Raw genomic sequence first — 17,210 nt, forward strand, 5'->3', positions numbered from 1 at the left:
TCTGGTTATGAATAGGGGTGGGGGTGGGGGCTCTAGAAGTGATGGTTTGGTGGCTTATTGAAATTAGGTGGAGATGTTGGCATGTGGGAGCCTGGAGCATGAGCATAAGCAAGCTTTTTGGGAAGAGACCTGTTATCGTGTTACTCTCGGTCACTTAAGGACCTAAGTTGTGTGGGCATGATGGGTGGAGGTGGGGGTCGGGGGAGAGAAAAAAGAGAATCAGAACATGAGTTCCGTGGACACAAAGAAATTGGTTAATTTACCCAGACTTTCACTTTTCAAATAATTGTTTGCCTGGTCCTTAATCCTTAGCCAAGTGATTCCCTACGGATGTGTTAATTCATTATTTTATCTATTAAAGCTGTGCCATCAAAACAACCTTTTCTCAAGTTACAAAACCATCTTCTCAGTTAGCTTTTGCTTGTCTGGCAAAGTTTGATAAACAGGCTAGTCTGTTGTCCTAATGACTCAGCCAGGGCTCTGCTCTGCCTCTCACTCTCATCCCTTGCTACTGGTGGCCCAGGAGTAGACTGTCAGAAACTAGTACATGTGCATACTATTAAAAACAAACAAACAAACAAACAAAAACAACCACTGAGCAAGTGCCTCCTCAATTTTCTTTTAATTGAATCAAGAGGCTGTCTTTATTACTCTTTACTGAACAGTCAGAAACAGAAATAAGAAGGCCACTTCCAGATAGATGGAACACCACGATCATTTTGACCTCTTGATTGTTCAGTTGAGTCAAAATGATAATTTCACTAATTTTACCCTGAAATCAAAGAGCTCTGTGACAGAATCAACCAGAGAGATTGGTAATTTAAATAGGTATTAACATATTTAAAACAGGAGAGAAGTCTTTTGGTAAATGACAGGATTGCAGCTTTGAAACACTTCTGTCTCCCTGGAGAGTAATGTACTCTCCTTGGAGAAGCTCACATATTTTAGAAATATCAAGGAGTAAGGCTACTAGCTAGGAGGACCTAGCACTATCTCCTTTTCCTTTAAAAATTATATTTAATTATTCACATAATATAAACCTGTGTATACAGTTATATTGTGTATCATATACATAAAATAAACACTTAAGCTTCAACTTTATAATGCACAAATAGAGATAGTGATGAGCCAAAGAGGAGACATAAAAAAGAAAGTAGAAAACAACAGTGACTCGTACAAATTGCACATTGATCAACGTAAGTTTCACATGGTCCTGCAATAGGAACCGTAAGACCAGCATGAAGATTTTTTAATTGTAGACCATCATAAAGTTTCTCAAGACAGAGCCTCCATTTTTGTCTACCGGCTCTAATACTTTTTACTTACATGACTATGTTACTCATACTCATTATGCCAGATTTTCAAGGTTACAAAAATAACCAAAAGGCAACCTTCTGGGGAATTGCTATTCCATAGAAAAAAAATGGTAAATTTAATCATGAGCTATAGGGGCTACAATATTAGGTTGGTGCAAACGTAACTGCGGTTTTTGGCATTAAAAGTAATCTCAAAAACTGCAATTATGTTTGCACCAGCCTAATAGAAATAAATGCATGGATAGTGGAGGCTCAGACAAAGGAGAAGTAAATTCTATTTCTTGATGAAGCTATTTTGGGGAAGCATGGACATTTGAAACTGCCAATTAGAGCTGCTACTATCTCAAAACAGTCACCACTTCTGAATGGAGTGGCAACAGTTTTTTGATCATAGCCTCCTGCACAGTCAGAAATGAACAGTGCCTTTTTTTTTTATTTTTGAGATGGAGTCTCTCTCTGTCTCCCACGCTGGAGTGCAGTGCCGTGATCTTGGATCTTGGCTCACTGTAGCCTCTGCCTCTCAGGTTCCAGTGATTCTCTGTCTCAGCCTCCTGAGTAGCTGGGATTGCAGGCGTGCACCATGACGGCCTGCTAATTTTTGTATTTTTGTAGAGATGGGGTTTCACCATGTTGGCCAGGCTGGTCTTGAACTCGTGACCTCAGGTGATCCACCTGCCTTGGCCTCTCAAAGTGCTGGGATTACAGGCATGAGCTACGGTAATCAGAAATGAATGATGCACATGTTTTGTTTTGTTTTGTTTTGTTTTTTCTTCCTTGAGCAAATGTCTGCTTTCACATTTTCCTTCATATACTCCTAGAATAACAAACAGGTGTGAAGGCTCTGGGTGTAAAGTGAGGGCTTTACTTGACACAGAAGGGAAATGAAAAGCAACCTAGAAGTGACAGGTGCCAGCAGGGAGGGCAAGAAGAGGACCCAAGGGCCACAGACAAAGACAGGCAAAATGGAAAGGACCTCAAACGAGAAATAGGGGAAAAAAAGTAAATATTATTTGAAGGTGATTTAAACTATAGGAATTAAAATTATGGTGAGGGGAAGTGCTGTTTAGACGTTAAAGAAAAAATGATCAGCTAAGCCCCAAAGCAGGCATGATGAGAGCACTTTCTATTGTTGTGGGCGAGGAAGTTTGGTGCCAAGTCAGTTGTGTGATGAAATCTGTTATGAATTCTCTCCATCTCAACATTAGATTAACACACGGGGCTTCATTTTCAAAGGGGTCCAAGGAAAGCAAGGCAGACTACTCACACAAATAAATGGGAGTTGTGTGTCTGAAATTCCCTCAAAATGCTGAAAAACAGCCCCCTTTAATGTCATTATGTATTTTAACCATTTGAAACCAATGTATAACAGACATGAAAGTATTCTTGTCTACAGTAGAGTTGGCACACGGCACTTCAGATGTTAAACATTTCCAACAAGCTTCCATTCACACAGCTCCCTGTGCTGGTGATGTTCCCAAACTTCTCTTAAGTGGTTCACTCACACGGAGGCATTTCTGAGACAGGGAGCACAATTACAACTCCCCTGGACTGCCCAAACCCTAAGGCGTCTCTGAAATTCTCTCTGTGTGTTTCAGGAGGTTACGCTTTAAAAACAGCGAGGAAATTCTCAGTTCAGGCTATAAAAGACAGCAGTCAGCTTCCATTTTAGAGGTAGACATCTTGAATTTTTAACTGATCATTTGTCTGGAATGCCGCTGAGGACATGGTGAACCTGTGACCTGAGTGATTCCTTCTCTTGGAGCTCGGCTTTTCACAACTCAGGAGAACCCAGGAACGTGTTTTTCTAGTTCTGCCTCCTTATTCCTCCTTCTTGTCCTTTCTTCCCTCCTGTCTTCCTTTTCTTTCTTTTCTTTCCTCTTTTCCTTTCTCTCTCCATTCCTGCTTCTCTATTTTCTTTCTCTCTCGATCTCTTCTCTTTGCTCTTTCTTTCTTTCTCTTTCTTCTTTCTTTTTCTTTCTTTCTGCCTTCTTTTTTCACTCTTTTTGCTCCTTCCGTCCTTTCTCATTCCCCTTCTTTCTCCTCCCTCCCTCTATCCCTTCTCTCCCTTCCTTTCTTTTCTTTCTCTTTCTTTCTTTCTTTCCTCCCTCCCTCCTTCCTCCCTTCCTTCCTTCTTCCTTCCTTCCTTTCCTTTCCTTCCCTTTCCTTCCTTCTTTCTTTTTCCTTCCCCTCCTACCTCTCTCTCTCTTCCTCCATCTTTCTCTCTCTCTTTCTGGCGTCCTTTATCCTTTCCCATTGTACCACACAGACTTATATATTCTTCACCTAACAAGAACAAAGATCAATGCAGTTAATTAAATGAACATTTAAAGAAGCAAACTGAGAACTACTCAAATGGACATAGGTCAAATCCTCCCCAAATCTTCCAATTGTAGAATTTTCATATAGAGTGAAATCACTTGTTCAAAGCAACACAGCTGCAGAATCTAGTTATGCTTAGACTAGAAATGCTGCTTCAAGTTTGGGAGTCCTCTCTCCTACTCATAGCTTGGATCAATCCACCCATTTCCAACTTTCCTTACTATGGTTAACAGCAGACCACAAGGAAGTTATCAATACTGGTCCCTTTTCTTGAAGGATGAAAACTCAATTTTTCATTTTATCACCTACTGCGCTGAGAAGTCTCACTTCTTGAGGAGAAACCTTGATCTAGTGACTTCCACTGGTTTACTGTTTATCCGTGTTCTCCTCTGATCCATTTCCTGTGCCCTTCTGTGTGGACATGGTGGCTGCCATCCCTTCACTGTATATGACTGATCCAAGCCCACTGGGGGTCACATCATCCCCTAGGTGATTCCTATACAAATAACTGGTATCCCTGTACTAGTTATTGTTATAGGGATAAGTAGGCCTAAGGCTGTGGGAGAGTGAGATGTAGGAAGAGGTTTACTCTGGGTTGGCAGGAAAGTGATTCCACTTACTACCTCTCCTGCCATCCTGTGAACAGGAAATCTCACTGGCTCCATTGCTGCCTGCAGTGCTCTTAGGACCAAGAGGGAGCCCGTGATGAAATGAAGCAGATGCCCCAGTAAGCAGAGGAGGAAATCAGAGAGAGAATGTGCATTGTCCAGGCACTGGTTCAACCTACCCTGAAATGTACCCTTGCCTCTGACCTTCCTGTTATATGAAATAATAAATGTCCTCATTCCAGTTAATTTGATTTAAGGTCATTAAATTAAGGCAGAAGTGTCCTCATTGACACACTTTTTGTTGTTGTTTTAGAGGCACAGTCTCACTCCCATTGCCCAGGCTGGAGGACAGTGGCACCATCAAGGCTCACGGCAACCTCAACTTTCTGGGCTCAGGTGGTCCTCCCACCTCTGCCTCCTGAGTAGTGGGGACTACAGGTGTGTGCCACCACACCTGGCTAATTTTTCGTATTTTTAGTAGAGACGTGGTTTCCCATGTTGCCTAAGCTGGTCCTGAATTCCTGGGCTCAAGTTATCCTCCTGCCTTGGCTTCCCACAGTGCTGGGATTACAGGCACTAGCCTTCATGTCCAGCTAACACATTCTAGAGTGAAAAAATCTTTATTCCTACCCCCCTTTCCTCTCTTTTTTTTTTTTCCTTTTTTGTTTAATTCTTTTACAGTGTTGGCTAGTGACAGCTAGGGTAACCAATTCTCTTTATTTTATTGGGACTAAGGAGTTTTTGGGGATGTGGGACTTTCAGTGCTAAAAATGGGCTGACCCAGGGCAAATGGGATGGTTGATCCCCTATAAGGTTAATGAATCATTTGCATAATTATACTGAAGGTCACCAATCCCTGGAGTTTGGCTGCTACTTTCCATAAGGACGAGCTTTCTATCAAAATCTGCAAAAGGGCTGGGCATGGTGGCTCATGACTGTAATCCCAGCACTTTGGGAGGCAGAGGTGGGTGGATCACTTGAGATCAGGAGTTTGAAACTAGCCTGGCCAACATGGTGAAACCTCATCTCTACTAAAAATATAAAAATTAGCCGGGAGTGGTGGTGCACGCCTGTAGTCCCAGCTTCAGAGACTGAGGCAGGAGAATCGCTTGAACCTGAGAGGTAGAGGTTGCAGTGGGCCAAGACTGCACCACTGCACTCCAGTCTGGGCGACAGAGCAAGACTCAGTCTCAAATGAAAAAAAAAATCTGCAAAAGCTCTTTCTTTTTATTATTGAGACACAACACGAGAACAGATCTGGGCCTGAGAAAGAAAACAAACACACAAACAAATGCTTGGATTCTCATTCCTAGCCTTTCTGATTCAGCTGGCTACCACTGAAGAGGGACCATCAGGAATGTTGGAGGTGTCTGGCATAAGTCTCTCGTATCATTAGAAAGGGAGAGAGAGAAGAGAAGAAACCAGGAAGGAGGTACAGGAGTGTGGATTCACCAAAGATCTGAGAGCAACTAAATGGCTGAGCTGAGGCACAAATGGAGCCTCTTACCTGATACTTGTTCTTTCCACATTTTCAGACACACGTATCAGTTCTCTGTGTACAGTGCTTCCATTCCTCTCATTTACCTCTATTCAAAAAGAATACGATCTAGATTAGAAGAGGACAGGAAAGCTATGTGATTCTGTACCTGGATGATCTTGGGAAAGGCTCTCAGTTTCTCAACAGTGAAAACAGGTCACTCGTGTTTGGTTTTCCATTCACACTCAAAGCTCATACTCCATTGCTTGCTTTCCTGCTTTTACCTCTGAAGATGTTTAAGGAGGTATTTCAAAAGTAACCTTTTGGAAGCCATTCTGCTCAGCAAATAATGCAGGAAAAGAAAACCAAACACCACATGTTCATTCTCACTTATAAATAGGAGCTGAATGACGAGAACACATGGAAACATGCGGGAAATAACACACACTGGGGCCTGTCGGTGGAGAGGTGGGGAGGGAGAGCATCAGGAAGAATAGCAAATGGATGTTGGGCTTAATACCTAGGTGATGGGGTGATCTGTGCAGCAAATTACCATGGCACACATTTACCTATGTAACAAACCTGCACATCCTGCACTTAAAATAAAGTTGAAACAATAAATAAATAAAATGAAAATTAAAAAAATTTTTAAAGTAACTTGTTCAAACATTCTGTTGATTACACCTGAGAAACATACAAACCTCCCACTTTCCCCTCTATGATCCCACTTCAGGAAAGCATCTCCTCTTGCCTGAATATTGCAATAGCTCTCTGAGGTCCCCACTTTCACCTTTGTCCACCACGCCCATAGGACTCTCCACATGGAGGCAGTGACCTCCAGACACCTGGGCCAAACCATGACCTCTCTTCTCTGTGAAGTCTTCTCTGGACAGTCTCTATCCCTAGCTGGCTTTATTTTCTCTGTAGCACTTATTATCATCCAATAACCTATAGATTTTACTTCTTTATTCGTTGAATACATGACTTTCCTTACTAGAATGCAAACCCCATGAGGTTAGGGATTTATCTGTTGCGGTATCACCAGCACTCAGAACAGTACCCAGTACAAAGCCATCTTCAATAAATATTTCTTGAATAAATGAAAATAATTAATCCATTCAAAACCCCTCAGAGGCTTCCCACTTTATTCAAAATAAATACTAAGGTAATGGCCTACAAAGCCTTCCATTACCATATATTAGTTTGTTTTCACTTTGCTAATAAAGACATACCCAAGACTGGGTAATTTATAAAGGAAAGAGATTTAATTGACTCACAGTTCCACATGGCTGGGGAGGCCTCACAATCATGGCAGAAGGCAAAGGTGAAGCAACACACATCTTACATGGTGGCAGGCAAGACAGACCATGTGCAGGGCAACTCTCCTTTATAAAACCATCAGATCTCATGAGACTTATTTGCTATCATAACAGCGTGGGAAAGAGTTGCTCCCATGATTCGGTTACCTCCCACTGGGTCCCTCCCATGACATGTAGGAATTATGGGAGCTACAGTTCAAGATGAGATGTGGGTGAGGATACAGCCAAAACATATCAAGCTACCTCCCACTCCAACCCCCTAGCCACTCACATTTCTGTCTTCTCTGCTTCTCCAGCTGACACTGGACTCCTCACAAGTCTTGGGCATGACTTTGACCAGTCTTTCCTGATTTCTTTTGCTGTTGGAAGGCTCCTTTTGCAGATATTTGCCCAGCTTTCTCCTTTACATCCTTCAGATTTCTGCTCATATGACATGCATCAGAGCCTTCGCTGAACTCTTAGCACAAAATAACCTCACCCCTCCCTGTATTCCCCATTCCTCTTGGCCAGCATTATCTTTCTCTACAGTACTACTTTTTTTTTTTTTTGAGACAGGGTCTAGCTCTAGCTCTGTTGCCCAGGCTGGAGTGCTAGCGGCACAGTCTCCACTCACTGCAACCTCTGCCTCCCGGGTTCAAGTGATTCTCCTCCCTTAGCCTCCCAAGTAGCTGGGATTACAGGTGCATGCCACCATGCCCAGCTAATTTTTGTATTTTTGTTAGAGATGGGGTTTCACCATGTTGGCCAGGCTGGTCTCGAACTCCTGGCCTCAAGTGATCCACCCATCTCAGCCTCCCAAAGTGCTGGGATTACAGGTGTGAGCCACCATGCCTGGCCTCCTTTATCTCTTGAATTTTTTTATTATGCCCCACCTTCAGTCTGCCCCACTGAAAGGTAAGCTTCATGTAGAAATAAAATTTGTTCTATTGGCTACTGTATTCTCACTTGGCAAAGAGTAGTTGCTCAATAAATATTTGTTGAATGGATGAATGATTGGTTTTATATGGGCTTTTTAGTCATTACTATTTGTCATTACATTTATTGCAAACATTTTTTCCAGTCTCACATTTGACCTCTAAGTCTTTATGGTATTTTTACACAGAACAGTAATTTAATTTTTATGCAGTTAATTCTTTCTGTCTTTTCCTTTGTAAATGCACTTGCCTGAAAAGCTCTTCTGACCTGAAACTCAGTTAAAGACACACCTATGTTTTCTTCAAGTATTTTATAGTTTTACTTTTTGCTTTTTATCTTTTAATATACTTGGAAATGGTTGCCTATGTGAGTGAATCTAAACTAATTATTTTCTACGAAACAATTTTCTGTATGTTACAATGTATTGATTATTATATTGTATTGATCATTATTATGATGTATAGATTATTAACTAATTAATTCAATAGTTAGCTATTTCTATCTTTCTATTTATAAATGATCCTAGGTTATTTATTCTTTCCATGTACCTTAGGATACTGTTCTAATCATTACAGTTTTGCAATGTGGTTTAATGTTCTATATTTAAAAATTGCTTTTTTAAATTCAAATTTTATATATGTTTCCTCTCAATTTTTAGGCTAACTAGAATTATGTTAGCAAAGTTCTCAAACAATATTATGGAGACATTGACTTAAACTGTGTTGAACATCATTACTTACTGGAGAAACAGTGAGCTCATCACAATACTCTTAACAGGTATTGTGATTCTAATGGCTGTTCTAATAGGAGATTATTGCTTAATAAAGGTGTATTTGGTCAGGTTTCTCCTCTGTGAAGTTACTATTTTTTTCCCTTTGTAGTTAGTAAATATTTGGTGAGTAATGCACTGACACTATGAAACTATTCTGTTTCTTCTCCAGCTTTTACTCAATGTTTTTGTTGTTCATTGGTGGGTCTTGCCAGCAGCAATTAGAACCATTAAGTCTATTAATGGTTCTAACCATTAACACCCTAAGATGTTCTAATGGTGATTTATCTTATTCTTTCTGCATTTATTGATTAGAATTCTTCAGTGAGGAGGTTATCCCTCCCCCCTATTTAGTTATTCAATTATTTATTTATGACAGTAAGGACTCACAGATAATTTACTTTAGTCAATAGACTACAATCTAATACTATTATTTGTTTTGTTATTCAAAGTGTTCATGCTCTGCCCGTCGGAGTGCTTTCAGGTTGGCTCCTTTGGCCTTTTGAGAAGCTTCATCCTTTTTAGCACTTTCTTACTCTCTAATACCACAGTGTTTCTTACAGTTTAGCATACTTTCTGATATCACAAGGTTCCTTACGATTTCTCCAAAGAAAGATGTGGCTAATTCTTAATTACTCAGCATTTGTTAAATAGTTTGAAGATTTTGGACATATTTTTTTCTCCATCTGCAACCATTTATAGACAATAGAAATGTTGATTATCCCTACCATGACAAAGATAAATAGTTTAGGAATCAGGGAGAATGATAATTTTTACATTGCCTATATTTTGGTTATTTATTTATTTATTTATTTATTTATTTATTTGTTTATTTATTTCTTGAGACAGAGTCTCACTCTGTTGCCCAGGCTGGAGTGCAGTGGTGTGATCTTGCTTCACTACAATCCCTGCTTCCTGAGTTCAAGCGATTCTCCTGCCTCAGCCTCCCGAATAGCTGGGATTACAGGGATGCGCCACCATTCCCAGCTAAGTTTTTTTATTTTTGAGTAGCGACAGGGTTTCGCCATGTTGTCCAGGGTGGTCTCCTCACTTCAGGTGATCCACCCACTTCAGCCTCCCAAAGTGCTAGGATTACAGGCGTGAGCCACTGCACCTGGCCCTTTTTGGCTTTTTAAATGGATAGCTCTGGTAAAATCGAATATGATGCTTAGACATTCCTTATACATACAAATGGTCTAAGCTTCTAATTTCTGTAAGTAATCAGACCTCCACTTTCTATACCACAGAATGAGCTGTGAGGAACTCCATTTTCTCCATCTCTGTCCCTCAGCCACTCTGCCACACCCTAGCAGTTCTGGAGGCATCCCACGGACCCAAGGCTCCCCAAACACCATTTGTAAATAACTCATACTGAATGGTCCAATCCCCTCATTTTACAAAGAAGGAAACTGGGGCTGAGGATATGATGAGTTATCCAAACTCATAGAGTTAGTCAGTGGCTAAGTTAGGAACAGAACTCTGTGTTTGGGATCCATGTAAGTATTCTTTCAGCTTACCATACACTGCTGAAGGAGGTAGGATTATTTCAGTTTCTAAATGTCTGCATCGACAGTAAGCCAATAAATGTAAGCTAAAATGGACAGAATCCAAATTAGACAATAAACAAAGAAAATTACATTAACAATGAAATAAATGGCCTTGGGAAATTTTTTTAAATAAAAATTGAACTTAAAGCTCACAAATGATGCAAGATTACAGTTCTATCACATACTCCATGTGGGTCCCTCAAACCTTTTAAGTACTGTGTTACATTTGGTAAACTTTATGTTATCCAAAGGCAGGCTCATTTGTCCTGGTGGCTTTTAAGGTGAAGTAGTATCATTAAGATCCCTACAGAAAAAAAAAATATATACATATATATATATGTACCCAGACATAGTCATAATATGGAATAATTTTCCCACCATTCTACTGAGGTTCTTGTACTCAATTTTTATTTATTTATTAATAGTCTCATCTTTCAGGTAATCATACCAAATCCAAACTAGAAGTTTTATCTCATTAGCAAGCAAGACCTAGATTTCCCATCCTCTCATGTAAAAAAATTTACCCTCTCACCTTCACAAGCTTCCAGGACCATACCATTAGACAAATGTCTTATATTTTGCTATAATGTCCCTTTCATGTGTACGACATTTTATTTTAAATATCTTACTAATTTTATCCACATAATAAGCTCTAACAATCTGTTATGAATTGGTAAAAGTGTGATAGGACCAGCGCGGGCTGGGAAATGGTAAGAGTGTTTCTCTAGGGTAAATGATATACTACTCAAGAAAATGTGTATCTTCAGAAACATTCTCAACCTTCAATTAGAAGTTCATATTTATATGGCTAAAAGGAGAGAAGGAAAATAAGTGGTATTATTCTAAGAATGCACTTCAGGCCATTGAGCGCAATAAGGAAAATCTAATCCTAAAACGAAGTAAAGTCATGGCTAGTGACTTTGACTATTTGCATATATGCTTAATAATTTATTTGGTGCAAAACAAAGTATTTTAAAAGTTCTGGCTTGTATTTTTGCAGTAGGCAGAATAATGATACCCAAAATGTTCCCACCCTAATTTCTAGAACCTGTGAATATGTTCTGTTACATGAACAAGGGGGATTAAGAGAACAGATGGAATTGAGGTTGTTAATAAACTTACTTTAAAATAGGGAGATTTCCCTAGATTATCCAGGTAGGCCCAATGTAATCACAAGGGTTCATTAGAATGGAAGAGAGAGGCAGAAGAGGATGTCAGAGTAAGAAAGAGATTTGAAGATGCTGTGCTGCTGACTTTAAAGAGAGAGAAAAGGACCACAAGCCAAGTAATGCAGGCAGCTCTAGAATTTGGAAAAGACTGAGAAACAGATTCTCCCCTGGAGCCTTTAGAAGGAATGCAGCCCTACCAACACCTTGATTTTAACCCAGTGAGACTCATTTTGACTCTGAACTTCTAGATATGTAAAACAATAAGTTTATGCTACTTTAAACCATTACATTTATGGTAATTTGTTATAGCAGCAATGGGTAATGAATATAATTTGAACAAATTCTTACCAACAAAAGAAATGAATCTATGCATAGGTAACGATTACCAAAAAGATTTAGGAATTCATAAAATGATGATATTTGAGAATGTGTGGTATCCAGAGAAGGGAAGAATATACTCCAAAGTTTAGAAAGTAAAACTTGTAAAAGTTGAGTGAAAAGTTTGCATTACTCCATAACATGAAGTTTTGAAAGGAAATATAACTTTAGAAGGTTGGAAAGTTCTCAAAAGATGTAATTATGACTGTATAATCCTATAGATTGAATTGTATGAAGCTACAGAAGGCATGCTTATCAAATATGTAGATGGCATGAAGCCTGGCAAGAGAATGAACACATTGTATGTCAGAACCAGAATTGAAATAACAAAAAAAATCTTGTCAGTCTGTAGCAATGGGATGAATCTCTAAAAAGATAGAAGTTAACAGGGATTAACATAAGATCCTACACTTGGGTCCAAAAACTCAACTGCCCAAATGCAGTTGGAAGTGATGTAGTGTAGCAGCCTGCGATAAAATGATGGTTGAGTTTTAATAACCCAAAAAGTTAAAGAGATATGATATGATAATGGAATAATAGAAGTGCTAACCGTTTCAGAAAAGTTGTTTCTACCACTGTCTGCTGGTCAGATCATGTAAAGCAATTGACTAGTTTTGGATTTGTTACAGGAAACAAATCAATAAAGCAAACATGCATGACACTTAGAAATAAAACATAGTTGAATATATTGGTGGTGTTTACACTGAAGAAGACACAACTCTAAATTCAGAGTGAGGAAGGGACTGCTAGCTCTCTTCAAATATTTTAAGAACTTACGAGTCAAAGGTGTTAGACTTATTGCAATTGGGTCTAAAAAGTAGAACTAGGATCAGTAAGTAGAAGCCACAAGAAGATAGAGCCTAATTCAATTAAAGGAGAAGTTACAAGGTTGTCTAAAATTCAGACGGGCTGTTTACAGAGTGGGTTCACCATCCATGGAGACATTCAAACAAATTAAACCACAACTTGGTAGAAAATGTGTTGAAATTCATTCAAACAGTGAAAGAAAATGTAGATTAGATTACCTTAGTTGCCGATTATGACTAAGGATTATTTTGAGGAACAATTCCTATGTAAGATCTGCTTAATTCACTTTTTACAGGGGCAAGCTTAATTTGTTGGGTAGTATGTCCATATCTTGGTAATAACAAACTACATTGTCTCATGCTCCTTGTTGATGCAATGTAAAAAGCTGTACTGGAAAAGAAGAGAAAACTGTAAGTTTCAGGGAACTTTGAAAGACACAACTTTGTTGTGGCTTTTAATGATACTGCAAAAATGGAGTTGTTTAATTCATAGGGAACTAAGTACTCAGAAGAGCTGACTAAAATCTCACTGTTCAATTATAGAGGAAAAGAGGTTAATTAAATGGTAAATATTATCTGTTTATGTGGTAACAGTAAGTGATTCTCTCAGACATGCCACATTCTCAGTTAAGAAACCCCAGCACTGCTCTTTTTACCAAACTCTCAAAGGTGAAGTTACAGTGGTAAAGACCTGTGTACTTCTCTGTGGCCAGTGCTCAGTGAGGCACCACAAGCTTCTGAAGCATTTCCAAATCAATGTGGCTCAGCAAAGACTTTGTTGACATTCTTACGTCTAGAAATCTTTCACCTTTCAATTGTCCTCAGAGTTACCCCTTTTCATCTCTCTCTTTCTACTCTACCTGTTTCTTTCTGTTCTGTACTTAAATTGCTAAAAAAAAAAAAAAAAAAAAAAAAAGTCTCTTATTTTCCAAAATAATCTGTAAAATTATCTTTTTCCAAAATCAAAAGAAAAACAAAAGAAAGGAAGAAGTTGAAGAAAGGCAAAAAGGGAGGCTTTGAGTTTTGATTCAAAATCTCCTTGGAAAAGCCTAAGCTAGGCTCTCTCTGAGTTTGGACAGAACTTTTTCAGGCCCAGTTAGTAGAAATGCATTTAGGAAAAGTGCAATTCGAGAAAGGACATAATCAGATGAAAAAAGGGAAAAACAATGTAAGAGATTGAGTTCATGAGTGGGTAAATCTCCCCTTTGCCATTGTAATAATTAATTTTATGTGTCAACTTAGCCAGGTCGTGAAACCCAGTTATTGGTCGAATACTCATCTAGGCATTGCTGTTAATTATTTTTTAGATATAATTAACATTTAAATCAGTAGACCTTGAGTGAAACACATTATCCTCCATAATGTGAATGGACCTTATCCAAGCCATTGAAGGCCTTAAAAGGTCCCATGAGAAAAACATAATTCTGCTTCCAGAGTGCCTTTGGTCTCGAGACTGCACCCTCAACTCTTTCCTGCTGGCTAGGTCTCCAGCCTGCTGGCCTACACTGCTGATTTTGGACTTGCCAGCCCGACAACTGCATGAGTTAACTTCTTTAAATAAGTTATTATCTCTATATATCTAGATCTGTATTTATATCTGTATCCTATTTGTTCCATTTCTCTGGAGAACTCTAACTAATCCAACCATGAATTTCTTCAGTTTCTTGCCCTACTCACTCCATGTTCCCCCTTTTATTTTATCCATGAAGTTTACTTTCCACTGGAGTAAGACCTAGTATCTGCTGCCCCAACACTTTCTGTGTCAAGCCACTTCTATCTCTCATTTTATAATCATACTTTAGGTAGTGATATCAGAAAATCTACACTTGAGCACATTTTGAAAAAAACCTGAACTTATGGATATCTTCCTATCAAGGAAATGAAAACTATGATAAACTTCATAAAAGCCTCACCCAGGATTAGTGATAAAGACTAGTTGAAATAATAATATGTGAAATAGCTTTTCAGACATAACCCTAACACATTTTTTTATCTTCTTTCTTCATTCTCAAACTTATATATATGCCACCTACCTCACTGAAGAACCAGTCTAGAGTACAGGGTACAAATCAGTTTAGGGAAATCCAACACGTATCACTGAGAATCTACTATGAGAAAAGTGTTTGGCTATCCTGTGGGAATCTTTGTACCACAGAAGCTCAGAAATGGATAGAGGACACCTATAAATACTTACATAACTCTGGGACAGACATATCTGGGGGAAAATGCATTAAGAAATTCATAGTAACGGATGTGCTAAGGGAGTATAAAGTAAAATAATTTAATAGTGACTAAAGATATCAAAATGAATTTTTTAAAAAGGTAGAAAATGTGGTGGTCTTTAAATGGAAGACAGGAATTTAATAAATAAATATCCAAAGAAAAGACATTCTAGGCAATTATAATTGTAAATAACATTACTTTACTCCTGATTATGCTTTATTCCAGAGTACTTACACAATGTGTTCAAGATCATATCAATATTTTTTTAGTATGATCTCATTTAACTCTGTAAGAGGTGCACCATTAATAGCCCCATTTTATAGAGGCAGAGAGCAAAGCCTTGAAAGAGAGTTAACTGCCCAAGTTCAAGAGTGACAACAAATACTTGGATTTGGAACATCTAACTCCAAAGGCCAACCTCTTAACTGTCATAAGGCAATGCGTCTTAAATCAAGAGGAATTAGTAGGATCATTGCCTGGAAGTGGGAAAACTTGGGAAGAGTTTTTAATGTGCCTGTGTCATATCATGATTAGACATTTACATGAGGCAACATGGCAGACTCAGAAATATACCTCATGGTATAACACACCAAAAATTCTGGATTAAATGTTAAATAGAATTCAAGTAAGTTATTGAGTTGGTAAAAAATAATCGATGGTCCTTCAGAGGATAGTGATCATTAAGCTAGAAAGGTAAACAAACTCTGGGGTTGGCTGGTATGGGCCCTGGGGATGTCTGCCTAGCTGAGGGGTCTAAAGCCTATGTAGTATTGGTCTGTATACATTGGGAACAGGAAACAAAGCATTAGGCTGGAGTAGGACAGAAGATAGATAGCTAGAGACTTCTGCATGAAGGTCAAACATCTGAAGGCTGAGGTTCCCAGTGACTGACAGAAAAAAAAAGAAAGTTGATAGTAGGGATATACACTTTTCAGTCTTAGCTCTGGATGGAATAGGAAAAAAAGTGCTAAAATCTCTTCTGAAAACTCCTAATTATAAGCATAAACTCACTGGATAGGAAATAGAAATCAAACATCAATGGAGGCTAGGAAACCCCAAAACGTAGTGGAGAAAACAGTGGTTATGAGGCTGAGAAGCTGAGCAGAGCTTTCAGTCATTTTAAGGGACCTGGCTAACGCGGTGAAACCCTATCTCTACTAAAAAGACAAAAAATTAGCCGCGAGTAGTGGCGGGCGCCTGTAGTCCCAGCTACTCGGGAGGCTGAGGCAGAAGAATGGCGTGAAGCCGGGAGGCGGAGCTTGCAGTGAGCCGAGATTGCACTCCAGAGCGAGACTCTGTCTCAAAAAAAAAAAAAAAAAAAAAGATGGAAACCCCAGCAAAAATCCAAATTTTTGAATTCAGAAATTTAAAGGAGTAAACTTTAGGAGCAAAGACTAACTGGAATAAGATTATCTATCACAATGAATACAATACATTTCAAATTAGCTCAATACCAGACTACATGGGGTGATCTGTGTTTATCCTGACACCTGTGATAATAAAAACATATCATCTATGAAGGGAAATTATATTTTCAAGACTTTCAATTTATGTCTTTAATTTTTTATCACAATGTTTGACTTTCCATAAAAAAAAGTGACCATGCATTTCATGAGACAAAATAATTGACCAAAAACTGCAAGACTAAGTCAATAAGAGGATAAAATCTAAGGTCAACTGACATGCAGAAATCAATAAAGACTTTAATGTAATGATTATCATATGTTCAAGAAATAGGTGAAAAATTTAGTAGACAATTAATTCTAATGAGGAATTAAAATAGAAATTCTAGAAGAGAAAAATATAATGATTACAAACAAGAACTCAGTAGCCAAATTAAGAGCAGAACAGTTTTAGCTAAATGGAAGACTAGGGAACTAGGAGACAGTAGAAAATGTATAGACAGAAGAACAGAGGAACAAGTGGATAGGAAAAGCAAGCTAAGCAAAAACAGTCAAACAAACAAACAAACAAACAAACAAAAAAAGCCAAAGCTATCACAAGAGACAGGTGAAGCATGGTGAAAATGTTTCTCTTAGATGCATTTGAAGTCCCATAAGCAGAGTAGGAGAATGTTGCCATTTTTGAAGTGATAGTGACCAAGAATTTTTCAAAATTGATGAAATACATCAAGCTGCAGAATCAAACAGTTTATGCAGTCCAAAATGTAATAAAAACAAAACAACAAAAATAGGAACAAAGCATATTGTGGCATATCATTGTAAAATTAATTGAAATCAAAGAAAAAGAAAAAAATCTCAAAAGCAGCCAGATGGGAAAAAAGACATATTACCCTCAGTAATAAAATACTTTCAGTAACTTTAAGGCTGTAAAAATGAAACTGGTCCCTTAATAAAACGATAA

The sequence above is a fragment of the Pongo abelii genome, chromosome 6, assembly GCF_028885655.2.
Source record: "Pongo abelii isolate AG06213 chromosome 6, NHGRI_mPonAbe1-v2.0_pri, whole genome shotgun sequence".
Taxonomy (NCBI): Eukaryota; Metazoa; Chordata; class Mammalia; order Primates; family Hominidae; genus Pongo; species Pongo abelii.